This window comes from Stomoxys calcitrans, chromosome 2, assembly GCF_963082655.1.
Source record: "Stomoxys calcitrans chromosome 2, idStoCalc2.1, whole genome shotgun sequence".
Classification (NCBI taxonomy): Eukaryota; Metazoa; Arthropoda; class Insecta; order Diptera; family Muscidae; genus Stomoxys; species Stomoxys calcitrans.
In genome coordinates, this window is record NC_081553.1 from 157,936,970 (window position 1) to 157,960,724 (window position 23,755).

Here is a 23,755-nt window from a genome sequence, read left to right on the forward strand (position 1 = left end):
GATTGCTCAACTTTTTTTGAAGACGACAAATTTAATATGAATCATTGCAATTTTAAATTAAATAAGACATTACTTTTTGTCGCCGCGAGAGTTGAACCAAAAAACGTCCGTTTTCAAAGCAGACGCTCTGTGCTTCCATTCACATAACTATTATGATGATAACAACAAAAAAGCAAAACATTTTCTAACCCATTTTCTTCAAAGATAGCAATGCTTTTATTTGTTCAGCGTTGCCATCTCTCATTTTGTAAGCCCCAGTATGCGGATGATGTGCAGGTCTATATAATTAGCTCTAAGTAAAGCCTAGTAGACCATGTCAGGATGCTGAACCATGACCTGTTTAGGATTTATAATTTGGCAAATGCTAATGGATTGTGCCTTTAGTCCAAGTGCATGATAGTTCAGAAAAGGTTTTCACGATACACTTGCGACCCTGTTGTTATTGTTGCTAATGAAAGATGGGAGATCGTGGCTCGTGCAAAGAACTTGAGGTGACAGTCTACAGTTCCTTGTCGTGGGAGAGAAAATAAATATTGGCCGGCCCGGGAATTAGAATCTGGGTTTGCAAGTCCGTATGCATTACTAACTGAAATTGAAATTTTGTCCGGTAGGTAGTTGTGCTAACTCTTTGTTGGTAGTGCGGTGTGATTTTGCAATAAAAAGGGGAACTGGAATCTGTGGATATGCCTCTAGTGACAGGTCATTGTCATGACGATCAGACTGCGGAAGCTATGAGGCCGTCTAGAAAGAACAGACTATAGAACATCTGCTGTGTGTGTGTGTGTCCCGCACTGGTAGTCAGTCCTCACAGCTTCCGCAGTCTGTTTTGCGATCAGACTGCGGAAGCTGTGATGACGTCTAGAAAGAACAGACTATAGAACATCTGCTGTGTGTGTGTGTCCCGTATTGGTAGTCAGAAGGAATTCTACTTTTGGCTCTCATTTCTTTGAGAGCTTGTCGGATTTATCAGATGTAAACTTTCGCAAGTTGTTGAGCTTTTTAAAGCGATTGGGATGGTTCAACGGTAGGAACTAGAGGGAATTTTCCTTCTACTGTTCCTGCGGTACCACAATGGACGAAAACGTCTTAGTGAGTCTCATGACAGACTGCCACTTAAACCTTACTTTTAAGAATACCTTATCGCATGGTATTCTGGCAAGGTTTTGCCCTCCCTCTGAAGCCGGAGCTCCACCATAGCAGCATTCAACTTTGTTGCCCCGTGTCTTCAGCATGTTATCCACTTCTTATCCCATCTTAGCATAATATCTAAACGATCTTAATAAAATTCACGATTTACGGCAAAACGCTACAAACATTTCTTGTACTTCTTTGTTCAAATGCCAATGCAAATTTTCTCATGAAAATTCTATAAAGGAATAGGGTTAAACTTATCACATATCAATTAGCGCTTTCCGATTCGAGTTTAAGCTCAATGATAAGACACCTTCTTTTTATAGCCGAGTCCGAACGGCGTGGCGTAGTGGGACACCTCTTTGGGGAGCAGTTTTTACAATAGATGGCATAGTAAACGCTTTGAAATATTTTTTAATATTCTAGCCAGGATTCGAAACCGGTGTCCAACATCATTCATGGATGCCAAACAGTTGAAATTTTTTGCAAATTTAATTTTTCGAAACTACAATTAAAATGTTACGATGTTTTATTCTTAAGATTTTTTTTTTCTTTTGTTATATTTGTAAAAACTTGTTTATGTTATAATTTTTTTTTTAAATAAGAAATTAGCCTTTTATTGTTTGGCGTTATTCGGGGCTGTGTTTACTTTGCACAATTTAGACATTTATTTGAGTTGACAATCCTCAAATGGCTCGTTTCCAAAGCATTATAAAGAGAAAAAAAATAGTGTGCCACTATTCCTTAGTGGAATGTTCATTTGCAAAATTTGCAATAAAGAGAAAACGAGTCGTTTACTCAAATCAGCTTTGGTCTGAAATCCTTGTTATAAAGTGGAACTCCTTCTGCTTGCCACCGTTGATTTTCTATTATAACCGATTATTAATGACATTTGGTAAGCATGTAAAATAGAATTAATGTGGTGTAATTCTTCAATCTGCGTGAAAAAAAAATGTTTGTCCCGTGGGTGAAAAAGCGCTTACTTCCCTAGTTGGTACAAAGCACATACACATAGAACGTTTTATGTGTTCATAACACATAACATGCATTTTTGCATCAGAGGAACTTATCCGCGACTGATCTGTGCGACTGTGGAAAACCTGAAGACGGGAGGCATGTACTGACCGAATGCCCGTACTATACAGACATTAGAGATTTAGGCGCGATGGGGATTAGCGAGGCGGTGTGGGACTTCAGTAGGACCATTGAAGGCGAGACGACTGTTGCCACCTTTTCCCGGGCCAACTTTTACCGGGAAGTATTTATTAGGAGACGGACAAGACTTAGTGGAGGCATGAATACACACTAGTCATCAACGACGAGGTGTTCCTGTAGTGGCAAACCGGGTGACTTGGTGCTGCGCATGACATGGCCTGGCACCTGCCTTGCCCATGTGTATTCTGCGGCGTTTGGCCATTGTTGTTTCCCGTAGCTTTTGTGGTCGTCTTCGGACATCCGTGAGGGGTGATTGTTGAGTCCCATGTTGGAGCTGATACGTGTGGGATGTCGTATTCTGTTTGTGTATATCGTCCTGATGTATGTTGTTTTAGTGCATACTCTTGTATGCTGGCTATAGGTCGCCTAAGGGCGATTTCTTTCCCCCAGGTGAACAGTGTACAGACGCATTGTGTTCAGGCCTTGGGCCTCGTATGTTTGGCACATGATGGCAGGCATCTGCGTTAAAAACGACATTCGTGCCGTTTGGAATTGCAATAATTGTTTATAGCTTTTCCAAAAGTAAAACAATTTTAATTTAAAATCAGTAGACGGTGGTTGCTGTTATTAGCTAAATTGATGTTCTCTATGCAATTGTGTAATAATTTATCCATTCCATCCGGTATTGTTTTGAATATATGAATACATGAATTTTTCTCTTTGTGCTGGGTTTGGTATTAAATTTACTTTCGGTGAGGTAATTATGTATATTGTTTAAATTTTTTTTAGATATAAGCCAATTTCTTGTTATAGCCTCTAATGCTTTTTGATTCCAAAATACATTATTCATAATACATGAAATGTACAAATAAAGGAATACATTGTTTTTACATGTTTGAAGGAAATTATATAAATTATTCATTAAATAGAATACATTATTTAAAGGTGCATTTAGGTCGTATTCTTTAATTCATGCTTTTTAATTCACTGTTATTAAATATTATAATAAAACTTATAGAAACACTTTTTATAAGCCAATGAAATTTTTTCACTAGAGTGGTCTACATGGCATCTATATTGAAAAATGCCCTGATTTAGACCGTGTTTATGGAAAATACTACAACAAAACTACAACAATATATAACGAAATTCCCAAATTAGGAAGAATCGTCACATAAAAAAAACTTCATATGGTATGGTATTGTGCTCGGTAATCAATGTCCAATATCTTATACATCCTATAACTAATTATATTATATTTTCCAAGCGTAATGTGTTCACCATATGCTTTTTAGCGTCCCAGATTATAGATATACTTTAAAGGGTAATTGAATACACCTAGGGGTAGTAAGTAACTGAACAAATAATTATGTTAAAGTGTTTTTTAATCAATAAATAAATAAATATTACACTGATCACGGTAATGTTTGTTTTAAATAAACCCGTTAATGAATACAACAAGAACAAATATTTCAAAATTGTTTGAAAATATTATGTAGTGTGACATTTTAATTATAATGGATCGTTACACATCAATTTACTGCTATTAATTTCGTTTGCCTAAAATAAAAAAATATATATATTTTTTTATAAGTGCAACTTGGATGGCAACGCATTAAAGGGTTTCCTTGAAAATAACAAAGTGACCAAACACAAACGCCATTGCATTAAGGATCAGTTTGCTCAACTGACATAGATTTTTATACCCTCCACAATAAGATGGGGGGTATACTAATTTCGTCATTCTGTTTGTAACTACTCGAAATATTCGTCTGAGACCCCATAAAGTATATATATTCTTGATCGTCGCGACATTTTATGTCGATCTAGCCATGTCCGTCCGTCTGTCCGTCCGTCCGTCTGTCTGTCGAAAGCACGCTAACTTCCGAAGGAGTAAAGCTAGCCGCTTAAAATTTTGCACAAATACTTCTTATTAGTGTAGGTCGGTTGGTATTGTAAATGGGCCATATCGGTCCATGTTTTGATATAGCTGTCATATAAACCGATCTTGGGTCTTGACTTCTTGAGTCTCTAGAGTGCGCAATTCTTATCCGATTAGAATGAAATTTTGCACGACGTGTTTTGTTCCGATATTCAACAACTGTGCCAAGTATAGTTCAAATCGGTCCATAACCTGATATAGCTGCCATATAAACCGATCTTGGGTCTTGACTTCTTGAGCCTCTAGAGTGCGCAATTCTTATCCGATTGGAATGAAATTTTGCACGACGTGTTTTACTCTTACTTTCACCAACTGTGTCAAATAAGGTTCAAATCGGTTCGTAACCTGATATAGCTGTCATATAAACCGATCTGGGATCTTGACTTCTTGAGCCTCTAGAGGTCGCAATTATTATCCGATTTGCCTGAAATTTTGTACGACGAATCCTCTCATGACCATTAACATACGTGTTTATTATGATATGAATTGGTCTATAGCCCGATTCAGCTCCCCTATAAATCGATCTCTCTATTTTACTTCTAGAGCCCCCAAAGGGCGCAATTCTTATTCGAATTGGCTAACATTTTACACAGGTCTCCAACATGAATTAATATAATAATAGCAGAGCAAATCTTTTCTTATATCCTTTTTTGCCTAAGAAGAGATGCCGGGAGAAGAATTCGGCAAATCCGATCCATGGTGGAGGGTATGTAAGATTCGGCCCGGCCGAACTTAGCATGATTTTACTTGTTACTTCTTGTTCTTTATACTACTATATCAGCCCACTGCATTCCAGCAGACCGTCTATTATACCGCGCCGAAAACAAAAATTCCTTATCGATATTAATCAAAAATGCAATTAAAAAGGTGTCCTGCATTAATTTGAGATAAACGCACGATTTAGAAGAAGAAAAACAACATGCCAATAAGACGAAAAATTAAAGTAACAAATAACTTTTAAACGGATTCTTAAATAAATAAAAAAATATTATGCACATCTCTGTAATGCTAGCTTTAAACAACACCAATAATCAACACCGTAAAAATAAAATACTTCAAAATTGTTTTAAGATATTGCGTAGTGTGATATTTTAATAATTGTGGACCATTACACATCAATTGTCACCATACATATTCCTGCACTTTCCTGAAATAATAACTAAGCTGATAAGGGTGGGGTGCGGAAATGTTGAAACAGCCATCTTTTCTTCAAAAATGACTGGAGACGGGCCTGTATACCTTGATCAAGAGTATGCATCGAGGTAAACGCTCTTTTTCTTTTTAGGGTTGTAAAAAACACAAACTTGTAATGCCTTTACTGCAGTATTTATTCTGTTACTAATATTACTAAATTGCCCATGAACCTTCCATTGAGGAACAAGGGATACTCCTCTCATATCAATGTGTGCAGTCCGATTAAATTTTAAGTTCAATGATAAGGGATCTTCTTTTTTATGTAGAGTCCGAACGGCGTTCCGTATAGCGACACCACTTGGTAGAGAAGTTTTAATACCGCACAAATGTAACCAGCATTAGTAAGGGGATAAACACCGCTGAAACATTTTCTAATGTTTTCACCGGAGTTTGAACCCAAACGTTCGTCGTTATAGGCGAACATGCTAACCTCTGCGTAGCGGGGTCTCCAGTATTTATTCCTCTCCTTTAAAATCGATTTCGGTTTAATTTTTGGGTGCTTTGCAGCACAATATATTCTGTTCTACTTTTGGAAATTGTGAAAATCTTTATTTAGTTACTACCTAAAAATTAATTCCATTTTCTATCAACATATACCCAGAAAAAATAACGACCTAAATTTAACCGATTATTGACGTATAAAAAACCTTTCAAAAAAGGTATTAATTGCTTTAATAATTTTACCTTCGAAATTCGATTTTCTTTTGTATCACGGCAAGTGATTGGTAAACAAGGCATAAGTTGAACATATTTCTAATCGTACAAATTAAATTGTTATGTAATGGTTTACATTTTGTATTGATCAAGATTTTATTTTATTCCCTTTTACACATCAAAACTGGTGTCATTTGTTTCGCTTGAGGCGGTGCCGAAGTTGATAAAGTTGCTGGCTATCTCAAAGTTGTAGTTCCCAACTGTCTCCATTTTCTTTATCTGTTCGGATTTACAGCGGTTTGTGGGAGTTATTTTCATCCACTTTGTTTTACCTCTATTTACTGTAAGACCTATTTTCGTTGATTTTCTTTTGATACTTTCAAAGCCTGGAATTGCTTATTCCGTGACCGGCCTATAATATCGATGTCGTCGGCATAAGCGAGTAGCATATGTTCTCTTGTGAATACTGTTCCATGCCTATTCACACCTGCATCTCGCATAATATTCTCCAGCAGGATATTAAAGTCATCGCACGATAGGCTGTCTCCCTGTCTGAAATTTCATTTGGTATTGAATGGTGCGGAGAGGTTATTTCCTATTTTAACTCAGGATCGTGTATCAATAAACCAGACATGGCTTGAAATAATTTTGAACGTATAGGGCTGCTGAAGGCGGCTTTGTAGTCAAAGAAAAGATGGTAGGTGTTGATTTGTCCTTCTCGGGTCTTTTCGAAGATTTATCGCAGTGTATATATCTGCTCTTTGGTGGATTAAAGAGAGGAGAAGAGGAGACGTAAGCCTCTGTAGTTGGCACATTCTGTTTTATCTTCTTTCGTTTGTACGCGACATAGTACGCTGAGGTTCCAATCATCGGCCATGCGTTCTTCTGCCAGATTGGGCAGACGAGCTGATGTATACGCCTTATCAGCGAGTGTCGTTTTCGGTCTTAAACAGTTCAGCCGGCAACCCACCGGCTTCCGCTGCCTTATTGTTTATCAGCTGGGACCTTATACTGACAAGGTGGTACACATTCTATATCATCATAAGGGATTGGCTCTGTGGTATACCCATGGTAGTCATCATCGGAAACCAGCAGCTGGGAAAAGTGTTCTTTCCATATCCTCAACACACTATGTGTATCAGTTACCAGATTTGCTTTTTTGTCTCTGCAGGAGGATGTGCCATCGGTTTGATGTTTGATTTCGTAGAATTTTCGGAGTTTCTGGCATATTGGACATTCTGGCTCCTGAACATCTCGATTGGCTCACACTCACGTCACGCCTGAAGTTAGAAACAAATGGTTGAAAGAAAATAAACTTACAAATGAAATAAGCAACAAATCAACACAATTATCTATGTTGATGATAGATATTAGTTCTGTGTCCTCTTTAAAAGACGTTTTCGTTTCGTAATGTATTCCTTCAGAATATTTTGGAAAACTACAATATATAGAAAAGAAGTTGGAACTTATCACATTTAACAGTTATGCTATAATTTTCATTAAGATTCAACTCAAAGTTCTTCTATAGAAGGCTAGGTTAATTTTAAGTGGCAGTCTGCCATCAGACTCACTACCACAGCAACAGTAGAAGGAAGATGTCTTCTAGTTCCTATCTTTGAACCATTCAGTCGCTTTAAAAAGCCCAACAATTTGCGAACGTTCACAACCGCTAATTCAACCAAGCTCTTAAAGAAATGAGAACCTAATATGAAACTCCTTCTGACTACCAGTGCGGGACACACACAACAGATGTTCTATAGTCTCTTCTTCTTCAACGTCCTCGTAGCTTCTGCAATAGTCGTTATTGGCAACCTTCAGTCCGTCAGTATGTTTTCCAATCAGACAGTGACTTGTCATAACGGACATAATGATTGAGATATCTGTACTAGTCAGCGACAGCAAAGCGGTTGACCTCTTCAAGTCTTGATTAAGCCCTATAATTTTGGGTTGCTCACAACTTCCTATTTGTGACCATGTATTATTCGTTGTCATTCGGGCCTGATCCTGAAGACTTAGGTTACATGTCTCTAGAGCCATACCCACAGATTCCAATTCCCAGGAAATGTTTAGTGTAGTTCCTAGTCCCGCAAACTCGTCCGCTCTACAATTCCCTGATATATCTCTGTAGCCCGGCACCCCGAACAGGTGAATTTTAAACTGTTCAGCCATCTCGTTGAGAGATCTGTGACAGCCGAGGGCGGTCTTTGAATTCCCAAATACATTCCCCAGGGATTTAATGGCCTGGCTGTCTGAGAGGATATTTATGCTAGTCGTCGTTATGACATTATATACACACTGCAGTGGTCGGGAAACTTTCTCAACATGACCAATTCTAGTTGTTCAGAGTACATCGCAAAGCATACCTGGTGACTAGTTTGGAACCATACGTATAGAAGTCTATGTAACTTCTGTTACCAGGGATATCTTAGTTCCAATCAGTTCTATCAGGAATAGTGATAAAATACTTTTTATCAAAAAGGGGCTCAGGTAGGGTTTAATCCACACTACCTGGAACATCGGGCATGATATCAAGTGTCCCTAGTCCACTGTGTCCCTTGGCGGCGCATAACCAAAGGGGAAGCTCACTTACGTTGAATATTAAGCAGCAGGTTTGCTTTAGAAGCGCCGTCCACCAGACTACAACAACATATAGCAATACAGGTCTGACAACTGCAGTATGGACCCAACACATGACACGCGGTTTAAAAAGATAAATGCAAATAGCTCTCTGGCGTATACAGCAAGAGTTGCCTGTGTTGTCCTTCCCAAAATGTAGGATTTGAAGTCAAATTTCCTGTCCAGCAGAACACCCAGGTATTTTGCTCTTTCGGTAAATGAAACATTCTCTCCTCCCAAGGAGACAGGTGCCTTGTTGATAACTTGTATCTCCTGCTCAAAAGAACTACTTCTGCACGGATTTACGCCTAGACTACTTTCGGTAGCCTACTTCGCTGTCGCATGTAGAGTTTCCTGAATCTCTTTTACACGTTTTTCTTCCAGAGACAATCGTATTGTTAATGTCTACATTCCAGAGTTGAGGAAACAGTACACCTCCTTGAGGTAATGCATCTTTTAGTAAGAAATTATTAATAAACTTGCTTACGATAGTGTTGATGCCTAGAAACTCCAGGTTCATCATGATTGACGACCGTTTTACATTATTAAAATCACCTTCAATGTCAAGAAATACTACCATTGTGTTTCCCTTAACAGTGAGAGAACCCTCTATGTAGGCGACTAGGTCGTGAAAAGATGTATCAGTGGACTTGCCCTTACTATATCTCCAGTAATCCTTGTCCTAAGATATGTTTCTATCAACCTCTTAAGAGACTTCAGCATAAAGGATGACAGACTAATAGGACGAAAATTTTTCGCAGTCGTGTAGTAAGGTTTTCTTTTTTTTGGAATGAAAATGACATTTGTGTCTCTCCATCCAACAGGTACATAAAACTAACAGAGTATATCTCCTTAAGCCAAGGAGCCTGTCTTTGGGACACAGCTTGTAATACTAGTGTTTTCTCACTAGACATTATCCAAACATTCTGTGACTTTTGAATATATCCCACCGTAATAGGTCTTAAGTACAGGATCTTTAGCCAAGAGGCCTCAGATGTATCCCCCACGGAGTTGCAGAACTGCACCCAGGATTTGTTCTGAACCTAACCCAGCTCGCCCTTATATTTTCTTAGCTCAGCCTTGTAGATTTCCCAATTATGTGATGCCCTTGTGGCTTTCCCTCTGGTGAAGAGTTTTCTTCAGCCCTTCCTTAGACTAACCAGTTCTGGGGTCCACCATAGCGGTTGCTGTTTGCCCCTTGGCTTGGCATTTGGACATGATGACATAAGCTCGTCATTCAGAGACTTCGTGATCCGCTTGCCCATTATGTCTATGTCTTCCGCAGTTTCCATTTCCTTTCAGATCTAGAAGGGATAGTCGTGCAGAATGTGTGCCGAAATTTATCCCAATCAGCCTTTCTTCTATTTAGCCGAGGGACCACTTCTGCAGTCACATATACTTAATCCTTAACTCCTGCATATTCCTTACAGTAAATTTCGGTTTATTCTTTTATTAGAAACGCCAGATCTCAACTTATAATATATTCAATAAGCAGCTCAGCCTTTTCGTTGATATCCGAACTTCCCCATATCCGTTGTGCATTAGCATCACTTCCTATAATGAGGCTCTTTTTCCCTGCAGAAGGATGCCGGCCAGCAGTGAGACTTATTAATTTCAAGGCTGACTGCTACTGACTCTTCAGTGCTTAGCGACGGAAGAAGAAAAACTTTTAGACTACTCAAGAATACAGGCTGTGTGTCTTCCATTTCCTGTTTCCTTGAGTAGTTTAAATCCAGGAATTCTTAGTCCACGAACCACTTCTCTACACTCCCATGGTTCCTGGTTAAGAACCACGTCATATCCTCCTGCCACCGGGAGGACCTTTAGTGCCGCCGAAGCGGTCTTCTAATTGGGGATTTATCTGCAGAAACCGGACCATAGTCAGGATCAAGAATTTCCACCACTGTTGCGTTAGCCTCGTCTTCGTTCGACCTTGTTATGATGAGTTTCCTTACGCATCTAGGGGCACTTGAGAAAGCGTTAGAACCACTCTTTCTCAGGACACTTCCTCCTTAGATGCTACACTAACTGCTGCTTCCGAAGTACCTTTTGAGTTCGTCCTTCCCCGCTAGGGCACACCTTGAGTCCAATCCACCTGGATGACCCCCTACACAGAGCTTGTCGGGTCCCGTTTCGACGCTTCCCCTCCTGTCTTGATTGTAGCAGAGATTTTCAGTCTCCTGCAATCCGCCAGACTTTAGCGATGTCCTTGGATACCAGGACCAGAAAATATTCCTTTACTAGATCCAGTACTGCGCCCGGTTAGATCTCGATCTTTCATAGGACGCAGTTTCAATTGAGCTTTGATCTAAGAAAGCAATCAGTTTTTATCGGACCCGATACCAGCCTGCATCTTCAAAAATTGGAGCACGCCCTGGCAATTCCGCAAGGACATCGGAGTATACAGATCACATTCCATTGACTATTCCACTCCAATTATTCCTAGGCATGCATCCATGTTCTTCTCCCTTGTCTACAACTACCATCACCAAGGTGTCCTAAGCGATATTAGCAAAGGTTCATGGACCAATAATACTATTGCTCGCCTTAGTTATTTTTTAGGCATGGGATGCCCTCGAGGTGACCGCAGCTTTTTGAAAGACTGCCGTGCTGTTTTCAAAACTAGACGTGTAGCCTGTTGGGTAGCCTGCGCAGCGAATCTCCGAGCCCTATTAAGGAAGCCCCTCTTCTTATCGGTGACATTACAAGTATCATTCGCACCAGGCCTCTCACAAAATATGAGAGCGATGTGCCTTATATTGTTCCAACCTTCCAAGAGCATATTGGTTTGCCGGAGAAGAGCGATGGCCTAGGCAAATTATAGGCATGCATCCGCTCCATAAGTCGAGGTTTCGATAGCAGACAACATGCTTAGGCCTGATGTCACCACCGAAGCAGTTGGGTCTTTGGAGTTCGTTCTAAGCCTATTCCCGGGCTTTAGATTTGCCGCTCCACTGGAAACGGACGCAGATCATCAACCGCCTAATGAATAACACTATAGTAGCTATCCTTGATTGACTTAAATTTTTACCGAAAATTTTATATTAGGCGAACACCCTGCAAATCGTCCTTAACTAAGGACCCTCTCCAAAAATTAAGTTTCCGCTTTTTCGTATTTTTTTTAATCTCTTATTTGTCGCCAAACAAAAATTTTGAATCAATTTTGATAGGGAGCTCTATGCATTAATGAGTTAACCAGTTGTTGTCTCAATAACACAATAAAAGGAGTTAAAACAGATCGTAGAACTTTTCGCAGTAAAGACACCAATTAACCAATAGAACATCAAAAAATTACCTCAAAATTTATTTAAAATATTAAGAAGTGTGATATTTAAATACTATGAGTAACTAATAACTTCTATTGTATTACGCTCCAATTACGAATGGATTTCTAAAATTGCCTGAAATTAAAAAATATATATATTTTTAATGGGTGCAATCGTGTGTGCAATCTTGAAAATAAGTGACCAAATATTAACGCAATTGTTTTAGTTTTCATAACAGTTATATATATTAACATATATTGATATTATTATTCGTATAAACTTAATATCATAAAGTTTAAAAATGTTGTTTAAAAGTTAAAAAATGTTGACTCACTGCATTCTAGTAAGCCAACAAATGTTTTATTCCTTGTTTTTCTCTAACTAGAGTAGGTTAAGTTAGGTTGAAAACTAGGCGTGGATATAAATCCTCCCCATGGTACTATAAACTAGAGTAACCACTGCATAACTGACATCCTCCTTATGTCTGGAATCATAGCTAATCAATACATTTGGTTATTGCTACAGATTTAATTTAAACGTCAAGAGTTTGTTTAATAATGCAAAATTTACATTATCATAACTTACATAAAATGCAACAAACAGGCATAAAAATAACACTGAGGTTCACTAATCTCAAGAAGTTAACCCTTATCAATCATTAATAACTGCTGGTATTATTTCATTCTCATTATATGCAAACATTTCCATACCAGTTGGAACTAATTCAATACCAAACAAATTCATGCGTTGTTTAGCTTACTTCTTACAATATTACTAAATGTTTGTGTTTTATTTTTAGATATATAGTTTTATTTATATATATAGATGTAAAACTTAGCTAGTTAAAACGTAAACATTGATAGAGTATCTTATGTGGTGAAAGATCACCAGTAAATTCATGCGCGTCTGAGAATCAATGGATGTGGGCACTAGCAGCAAATATAGACTTATAATTAGTCTAATACCAAATGATTACACTCAGGGAAAAGTGGAACTTTAAACATAAGATTAAGCATTATTATCGGCACTTAGGTAAAGACACAATACCAGACATGAACTAACTTAGGGGCGTGGCATGGATAACAATTAGGGATTTTGTAAGTAACGCGGAATTCCTTACTTAGATTTTCTTTTTCGAGATTACTTTTTGGTATGTCGAGTGCACAACAAGCCGATTATTGGCTTAGGTGTATGTCCATAGTGACATTGGCGGATTAATTTTAGCACCCTCTTTTCAACCTACCCTAAACTGAGCATTCTTGAGCATTCAAGAAAGTCTAATGTTAAAGAAAATTTACAATGAAATACATAAAATCAAGATTGTTTAACATTGATTTAACAATATTTCTACCTATTTCTCGGATTAAACTGAAACAATTTTGATTTAATTTGATATAATATTGTTCAATGTTGTTTAAACATTGTTCCTACTGCATTCGTTAGTAAAATTGAAACAACTTTGATTTAAGATTAAAAGATCTTTGAGTCAATAAATAACATTCTTAAATCGACATGCAAACATCTTAAACCCGTGTGTAAACGTATCATTCCTTCCTTCAGTAGTTTGTGGAAATTTGTGCGTTACAGTGCAATTAAATTTGGTGGACGGTTTTCTTGTACACAGAAAATGCTGTGACCATAGTAGATACTGCAATTCCGGATAATGCAACATCGATCTCTTGAAACATGATCATCTCTCAGTACGTGGAAAAAAGGGGTTAATTGCTTTAATTTGTCGATTTTTTTGTATCACGGTAAGTGATTGACAAAGAAGGCGTAATGCTGAGTTTACATGACACATCGATGAATGATGTCTATCGATTACCGTTTACAAAGAAATGTGTAATCATTAATTGACAGATATGGAAAACATATAAAGTTAAGAAATGAGAAATAAAGTATGAAAAATTAAATAAAATCAAAGAAGAGAAAAAAATCGATGTACCGTTCTAGACAAAAGCTGTAATCAACACGTACACACGATGAGTACGATCTTGATGTGCCATGTAATGCTGATTTTACATGACACATCTGATGTATAGTCATTGTAATGGTATTGGCGAAAACAAAGGTGTATTCGTCACATGTACACATAATAGTCAGTCATGGCTGAAAAATCAAAATCATTTGATTATTTTCGATGAATGGCGTCTATCGATTACTGTTCACAATAAAATGTGTAATCAATAATTAACAGATATGGAAAAGCATGTTCTGTGCCAGATAAAGTTATAAAAGGAGAAGTAAAGTATGAATAATTAAATGAAATCAAAGAAGAGAAAAAATCGATGTACCGTTTTAGGCAAAAGCTGTACGATCTTGATGTGCCATGTAAGCTCTACTTAAGTTGAACAAATTTTTAATTTATCAATTACATTGTTATTTAATAGTATAAATTAGGCATTGATCAAGATTTTACTGTGTTCCCTTTCAGACATATGTAGTGCGAATGAGTCAAATATATATGTATAAAGGCACAAAGTGACGTGGCTGGACAAAAAAAAAGTATCAAGAAATAATAAAGTGTGGGTTTTTTATCTCTCCATAAAATATAATTTATTTAATTATAATTTTCAAGTAAAATAAAATTGGTTTGTGCATAGTACTCTTTCCAGCCGTCAACGATGAGAGGTATTTTGCCGTATAAAAACTTCTATCCAAAAAGGTGTCGCATGTTTGGCATGCCGTTCGGCCCCTTATCATTAAATCGGACTGCACTCATTGATATGTGAGAAGTTTGCCTCTGTTCCTTAGCGGAATTTTCATGGGCAAAATATGCAATTTTTGAAGGAACGCGTTGTGCTTTTGTTCTTGCAATTACAACAACATTATTTTGAACAAGTGGAAGATGCTGGCAAAAGCTTTTAGAAAGTTGTGGTTATTAAACTTATAACATCGAAAATACTAAAAATCTAAATATTTGTACAATAGTTTCAAAAGTTTTGTGTTTCATTATTTATTAATTTCGAAATGATAGGTTTTGGTTAAAATTACAGCACATGCATGAATTTCAGTAAGATCCACACACTCACATTTATGTGTACACATGCCCGTAAGCAGCTAATAAATTGGTGGGTACATTTTAGGTTGTTTTTCCTATGAGTATAATGGACACAAGAATTATATATAGATATTCATTAAAGAAGGAAAATAAAAAAGAAAATCGAAAACCAACATGCCAGCAATTGAAAACATACAATGTTTCATTAGACAATAAATTAACTATTCATTATTTGACTCGGTTTTTTTTTTTCAACCAATAAAAAATAGATAATCTGTAATATTTGCTTTAAACAAGCCCGCTTATCAATACAATAAAATACTTAATAATTGTTTTAACATATTGTATAGTGTGATATTTTAATAATAATGGATCATTATAGACCAATGTGTCAATACACATATATATTTCTGCATTTGCCTGTAATAATAAATAAGGTGATTATTTAATTCAGTGCAACTTGGATGCAATCACAATCAAGGTTTTCCTGAAAATAACTAAGTGGCCAAACACAAACGCCTTTGTATTAAGGATCTTTTTGCTCAATTCGCATAAATCTAATATATCAATCCACTGCATTCCAGTAAACCGACTAATATATAGATCCTAAAACAAAAATTAACCAAAGTTAGTAATACCTGCCAGCAGAACCCAGCACTTAAGATTTGAAAGCATTAAGTATATTGCAAACCATTTATTCAAGGTTTTTGCCTAATCAATGGCTCAAAAAAACGTTTAAACAGCCATAACTCTTCAAAAACTACTGAAGATGTATAAGATGCAAAGGATGTTAAGTAGTGTGATATTATAATAATAATGTTTCTCTTCCATTCCATTCTCTTCAATTATGAACAGATTTCTGCAATTGCCTGAAATTGAAAAGAAGATATTGTTTAAACTTGGATGCAAACTCCATGTGCGGCTAAAATATCCATTATATTGAAAATAACAAAATGACAAAACCAATTACTAACTCCGTTGGCGTAGTTTAACTATTTATGTTCTCACAGCTTTATAATATTAAGTTCATACAATTGGCATGAATGTGATAAAACAGTGATGATAAAGAGTAAAAATTTTACATTTTCCCACAAACACTTCGTTAGGGACAGGGGCAAACTTCTCACATATCAATGAGTTTTGTCCTATTAAATTTTAACCTCAATATAAGGCACCTTCTTTTTATAGCCGAGTCCGAAAGGCGAGCTGCAGGGCGACACCTCTTACGGGAGAAGTTTTTACATGGATGATATGCCCGGCTAAGTATCCCTTGTTCCTTTATGGAATGTTCATGGGAAATTTAGTTTAGCCATGTTAACATGGCACAAATGTTGCCAGCATTCTGAGGGAATAACCACTGTTGAAAAGTTTCGGATGTTCTCCTTTGGATTCGAACCCAGGCTTTCAGCGTCATACGGTGAAACCCAAACGTACACAAGGTTAAAAATGTTAACCCCCTGTACTTCAGTAAACCCCGAAAATAACAAAGTGGTCAAACGCAGATGCCATTCGTTTTTCAAACAGTCATTACTTCCTCAAAAACGACTGAAGACAGGCGATAGATATTAAGTAGTGTGATGTTTTAATAATAATGAATAACTTTCATTACTCATTATTACCAGATTTCAGTAATTTCCTGAAATTTAAAGTATTGTATTTTTTTACTTGGATGCCAACTCCATGTGTGCCTAAAATATCCATTATCTTGAAAATAACAACACACACACAGTCATCTCTTCTTCAAAAACGACTGAAAATAGGCAAAATTTGCTAATTTGTGTGTATTATGGATATTAAGTAGTGTGATATTTTAATATAATGAATAATTTCCATTACTCATCAATTGTGAACAAATTTATGTAATTGCCTGAAATTAAAAAAAATGTTTTTTTAAGCCTGGATGGGAACTCTATGGGTGGCTCAAATATCCAATTTCTTGAAAATAACAAAGTGACAAAATACTAATGCCAATGTTGTTATGTAACAAATCATGTTCTCATAGTTTTATAAAATATTATTTGTATAAGATTTCTCTCAGTTGGTATAAACGTTTTAAAACAATGCCAAACACAAGATTAAAATTATTGACTCAATACATTCCAGTAAACCGGTCAATATTTTGACCATGGCTTTTTGAAGTAAAGTCAAACAGCTTTCCAAATTTCGATGCCATTTATTACAATGAAACCCATTTCCGTTAGATTAGATTTACTCTCTATTTTCAGATCTTTTGATAATTTCGTTTACGATAATTGCATTAATTATTGTTTTAGTAAGACAGAAGAAGTCATGGAATGACAATGATTTTAGTTACGCTAACAGTCTGTCATAATTTATGTATAAAAATTCGTTAGATGTATTAAGGTATTATCATTTAAAAGAAATTTGTATATATTAAAGATGACTCCAAGTATTTAATTAATTTAGACGAATAACCGTCTATGACGCCATTTATTTGTTGTTGTATAAAAATAATTTTTGAAAGTGTTGAATCTTGAATTGTCGCAACGCTGGACGTGAGACCAGAAAACGGAATATCGTTTCTTCATCGTCCTTGACTAACCAATGCATTTTATCATTGTTTGCAGGTTTAGTTTGCTCGTTACTCTCCCAGCCAGTCGCTTTCTAAGTTTTACGAATATTCAAATAGTCAATTTTATTTTGATATAGCCATTTTGTTTTAAAAGAGCTCTCATATAAACCGATATTCCGACTTGGATTCATGGGAAAATTTTGCTCACCATTTGGAAAAAATACTCAAGAGGAAATAATTCCTCACCATTTGGCTCAAATCTTGCATAATGACTTCTGTTTTGACTCCCTAAATTGGTGCAAGTATGGTCCATATATAGCTTCTATCCCGGTTCCCTATTGGATTTCCTTGCGAAAACGAAGGGTCCAACTCTTATGCGATTTCGCTGATATTTAGCACGACGAGATCTTTATGACTCTTAACATCGACAAAGAATATGATCCAAATCGAATGATCCAAACATTACAAAGCTGCAATATAAACCATATACCCGATGTGGCCGCTCATCTCGGGCGCAATATTTTCTGTCACATATTTTAAATTTCTGCTTATAAATAGAAATCGTCCGAAGAACTTGACAAATGCCAGCCGTTATGAAGCGTATGTAATATAAGGCTTATCCGATCTTCATTTCGATTGGGGAAATGCATTTTCCATTGAAGTCCTTTCATAACTTTTGGATAGCTTCTAAAGCAGAGTATTCTGTTCTGCTTTTGGAACTGGTGTGGAAAAGCGTTCACTTGAATAGCGCGCCCTGCTAAATTAAACTAAATTGTCAACCATTCGAAGGTGGATTCACGCATTTCTAAAACTGGTTCACGCTTGTTTGATCTCTTTGTGTGGACCACGCACAAAAAATTTGGGGCCTTAGAAATGTCCCGTTGTAAGTCGACACTAAACAAAATGGGTGTAGCTAAGTCCTTTAGAATTTTAACCATCGATTCACTATGTGACTAACAAATATCACCCGTTACCCCAAAGTTATTTTAGGATACCTTGAAAATGATATCAAACATACGACAATTCGAGCGAAAAGTGAGTTTACAAATGCTGACAGCAGTAATCTTAGATATCCATAAATTTTCTTCATTCAGCTAAGAAAATCAAGCAGAATTTTGGCATGTGAACAAAAAAAGGTTTGTATCTGGTGCGTCAAATTTGAAAATGAGTATATATATTTCAGAGCCGAAAAAGATATTAATTTTAGAGGTCCTGATGGTTGTATTTATTATATCCGCAATCTTCGAATGGAAAAGCACGTACCAAATCGTTTGCATGGTCAATAAGGTATAGTAATGGTGCGGGAAACCATTACGTATTGTGAAGTTCTTGAGAAGTTTTCGTGCAAGTTAAAAGTCCATTTTCGAAGACATTCTTTTAAGTAACTGGGGATAATTCTCACACATCAATGAGTGCAGTCCGATTAAAATCCGAGTCCAAACTGCGTACCTGATAGCGACACCACTTGGTAGGGAAGTTTTAACATGACAGGATACCTCACAAATGTAGCCAGCAATAGTAAGGGGATAAGATTTGAACACAGGCTTTCGACGTCATAGGCGGACAAGCTAACCACTGCGCCACGATGGCCTCCATTAAGTGTTATTAGAGACGGATTCTATCTGACTTGACTTCTAAAGGGTTTTTGTTGTTTTCCTTTTCTATTTGGAATAGAAACAAAATAAAAGACCCATTGGTCTAAGCTGGATGAAATTCAATAAGAAATGAAATGTCAAAAATATTATCGGAGACTTGGAGTGGAAATTTCAGCACAAAAACGCTTCATTTCATATAACTCTTTTTGTCAAATCTTTGATTTAACGCGAAAATATCACGGAATGCGTGAGGTGGTGTGTTGCTAACGCGAGGACGTCGAGTGTGAACATATTTACGGACAGTAAAATTGCCATAAGGGCAATAACAACCAGGACGGTAAGGTCCCGAACAGTCTTGGAATGTAAGAAGGAGATTAACGCCTTCTCTGAGGACGGCAAAATCCGCATCGTTGGGGTGCCGGGCCATAGCGGAGTAAGGGGAAATGAAAGGGCAGACGAACTTGGTTAACCCGAAACCTTTCGGGTCGACGCAGTCCGAGTTAAGGGCGTGGGCGATGAATGCTCATGCAACCCTGTGGAACAGCGAAACGTTCGGTAGGACGTCGAAAATCCTATGGATTGACTGAAAGGAAGTAATAAGGAGGTCAGTACAGCTATTGATATCATAACGGGACACATACGACTACAAGCTCACTTATGTAAAATCGGTGCGGCAAGTGATAGCATGTATAGGGCATGCGAGGAAGATGATGAGACGTTGGATTATTTCCTTTGTCATTGTTCGGCTTTCGCATCTGGCAGATACCAGCACTTAGGTGGGGACACAATACCAGACATGAACCAACTTAGTGGCGTGCTATGGAAAACAATTAAGCATTTTGTAGTAGCACAGAATTCCTCACTTCGATTTTCTTTTTCAAGGTTACTATTTAGTATTTGGAGCGCACAACAAGCCGATTACTGGCTTATGTGTATGTCTATAGTGGCATGGGGCAGATTAATATCTGCACCCTCATTTCAACCTAACCTAACACAAAAATATTGAGATCCTGAAGTGACTACCATATTCTGTGGGTTTACATATTATAGAAATCGTATAGGGATGGTTGGCACGTTCTTTTCCAAAGTTAGAAGAACAGTGCTTTTTCAAAAAAAAAAAAAATGGCAATTGTGGGAAAAAACATTCCTGGTTTACTAAAAAACTCGATTTTCTAAGGAAGTTATACTAAGCTTTATACTATAACGATATGGATCCTTAAATAGGATAATACCACATAGTAAAACTTGGTATGCAAGTTATATACAATAAAAATAGGGGGTGCTATTCAAATGAGCCAAATGCGGGGAAGATGATTAGACGTTGGATCATTTCCTATGTCATTGGCCGAATTACGCGGCTAACAGACACTTGCATTTAGGTGGGAGCACAATAGCAGACATGAACCAGCTTAGGGGTGTGGTATGGAAAGCAATTGGCGATTTTGCAAGTATCACGGAATAGCTGATTTAGATTTTCTTTTCGAGATTACTTTTTTAGTATTTAGAGCGCACAACAAGCCGATTACTGGATTAGGTTTAGTGACATGGGGCGGATTAATATCCGCGCCCGCTTTTCAACGTAACCTAACCTAAGTTTGAAATTAGACACATTTTAAAAGATACAGTTCTTCAGTACTTCACTAACACTTTCTACTACAATTTTGGGAAAACAAGTAACCTGTCCCACTAACTTTGTGTGGCTCAAGTTAGTGACACGACTCACTCAAACATCCGTTTTTTCTCTTTGAAATAAGCTAGTTTTGACATAATATCGAACGATAACCGCTCATTTTTAATGACACAAATTTAGTGGGACAGGCAGCAAGATTATCTTATCAATCGACGGGGTTGCTCGGCAGTCTTTGTTATTGTGAAACTAGTTATTCCATCAATATGTAGTGGAAAAATAATCACTGACCCGTCGAGTGGATAGGACCTATTTTGAATTCACTCCACATGAATATCTCTGCACTTCGAAATAGAAACTTATTTAAACGGAAATTTTGCAGCCAAAATAGCGCTGTCTTCTGAATGTTTGGTTGTCGGAGTCTGCGAACAATGAAGCGGCAGATTTAAAGCTTCAAAATCCCAAGATGGGGCGAAAAGTCAACTTTTACACTTTTATTGAAATGGCACAAGACGACTTTTAGAATTTCTTTGCAAAAAGTAGACTTCAACTTTATCCAATAAGTCGACTTTAGCAAAAAGTAGACGTTTTGACTATTTGTCAAAATTTGCTAATTTCCTACAAGTTTTTGTAAACTCTGACATCAATTTTTTCTTTGTAAATACCCCTTTTTGTATAAGAATTAAAGCTTGAAATGGTCTATATATCCTAACGGACTAGTTTTGTTCTGAATATTAAAACCCAAGTAGAACATCACATTTTATTACAATTATGAAAAACGAACTTTTATTCTCTATCACTTTCTGAACGACCGTTTCTCAAAAACGAAGTACTTTCCAAATTGTGTTTTTGTCGTCACCATTAAACACGAGAAAAACCTCCTACCCCAAATCGGAATCCATCTTTCTAAATTACATCTATATTTTGCTAAACTCGGTGCAAAAATCTATATTTGTGAAATGTGCCCTTATATAGGAACTAATGTAATGTATTGATTGATTCGCCTATGGATTATACTTTCGCCAGGTCGAACATTTGGGGGACGTTAATATGGGACATACACCTAAATTTGAACCATATTCGATATATTCGCATTTTACAGGCTTAAGATTTTTAATCTGGAGATCGATCTATATGGTAGCTATATCAAAATATGGACTAGGAGAAGCCTACTACTTTACTTTACTTTAATTTTTGACACTTAGTTTCGAGATGTCGCTTTCCACTTGGTCTCTCCATTGGAGTTTTGGTCTTCCCCTTTTGCGTTTTCTTCTATGGTCGCCTACAAAAGACTTCTTTGCAGGAGCTTCTTCATCCATTCTGGCAACATAACCTAGCCAACGCAAACGTTGTATATTGATAGGTCCAACTATTTTATCTTTGTCATACTCGTGCTTCATACGACGCCTATTATATTACAAAAAAATTTCCAAACTTTAGTAAATTTGGACATTAAATACGCCTTTTAGCAGTGCAGCTTTTTTCGACTTCAAAATCGATTATTCGACTTTTTAATCATTGAAAGTCGACTTCAACTATTTTACGCAAAAAGTCGACTAATTGATTAGTTGAAAGTCGACTTTGGAATCCCTAGGTGATGGTATGCAGAGGTTTCCAACGAAAACACTTTCGGAAAGATTGGTTAAGTCTAGTGGAAACCGACGATATGCTGCTCTCGTTCTCAATTAAGGTTGCCTAGTAGAGTTCCACAAATTAAAAGAAGTTGTGTCCAAAGAATCCATCAAAGTGAGACTTAGGCATAACGAAGCGATGGGATAAGGGACTCAGGAGAGGACTCAGATGTTTTTGCTGCCTGCTGAAATATCCTTACCCCTAATAAAATTGGAAGGGAAGGCTTTGAGGCGTGACCCGACAAGCCCTATATTTGGATCATTCCGTTGGGTTAGGCTGAAGGTGTTTTAATCTGTAAAGGGTTAAACTCAGAATATACTTCGACAGCAGCAACTGCGGAAGTATCCTCCACATCGCAAAAGTGATGCACCCTAAGGATGAGTGCTTTCATTGCATTCCCAACAGTAACTGCATTCGTAAGAAATCTATAATGCGGAGACATGGTATCGACTTATAAAAATCTTTTCAAAGAAGGTGTTAATTGCTTGTTAATTGCTTATTATTTTTGATATAGAAATTGGATATTTTTTTATATCACGGCAAGTGATTGGTAAATAAGGGAACGTTAAACTTATTTTAATTGTAAGAATTAAATTGTTATTTAGTATAATAATAGTATAAATAGTATGTTGACTAAGATTATATTGTGTTCCCTTTGCACATATGCAATGCGAAAAGAAGTGAGAATGAGCCAAATATATGTCTATCTTTTATCACATACAGATAGAAAGTTGCGTGGCTAGATAAAACAAAAACAAAAAAATTAGAAGTGTGATTTTTATCTCTACTTAAAATGTAATTCTTGTTGCTATAATTTTAAAGTTGAACAAATTTATTGTGAAAAATTTTGTGCTAAAATAATGTAATGCAGAAAAATGCCGTATGTGAAGTGATAAATGCAATCGCAACAGATTGGGGGACCTGTAAACATGGTATTTGTAAATACATACTAATATTATCTTATTTTATAATTTTTTTTATCCATATATAGATTATATTGACTAGGGCGTTGAGGATGGAAGATAACGCATGTGGATCTAGATTTCATGGTATTCCACGCAAAATGCTAAGATTGGTATTTATCACTATTCATTTTATGTATATAAATTATATTGAATATATTAAATATTAAATTATATTGAATATATGAATATATTATGAATGGTGTCGCCGACATGAAGAGAGGCTCAAAATGGAATCGGCATCGTTTCTTTTTTTAGAAGCTTGGGACCATTAAGAAAATATATATATATATATATATATATATATATATATATATATATATATATATATATATATATAAAGGGTGATTTTTTTGAGGTTAGGATTTTCATGCATTAGTATTTGACAGATCACGTGGGATTTCAGACATGGTGTCAAAGAGAAAGGTGCTCAGTATGCTTTGACAT

At 36.6% G+C, this 23,755-nt stretch overlaps 2 long non-coding RNA genes across 2 annotated transcripts; both read left to right on the forward strand.

Annotated features, from left to right (window-relative positions):
- Positions 1-14,171: 14,171 nt before the first annotated feature.
- LOC106088223 (uncharacterized) lies at positions 14,172-14,891 on the forward strand. The gene is made up of 3 exons (XR_001221399.2): positions 14,172-14,289; positions 14,393-14,483; positions 14,562-14,891. It is a non-coding gene; the product is annotated as an uncharacterized LOC106088223 (long non-coding RNA).
- Positions 14,892-18,546: 3,655 nt separating this feature from the next.
- LOC131995304 (uncharacterized) lies at positions 18,547-23,544 on the forward strand. Its single transcript, XR_009397361.1, has 2 exons — positions 18,547-18,628; positions 23,338-23,544. It is a non-coding gene; the product is annotated as an uncharacterized LOC131995304 (long non-coding RNA).
- The last annotated feature ends 211 nt before the right edge of the window (positions 23,545-23,755 follow it).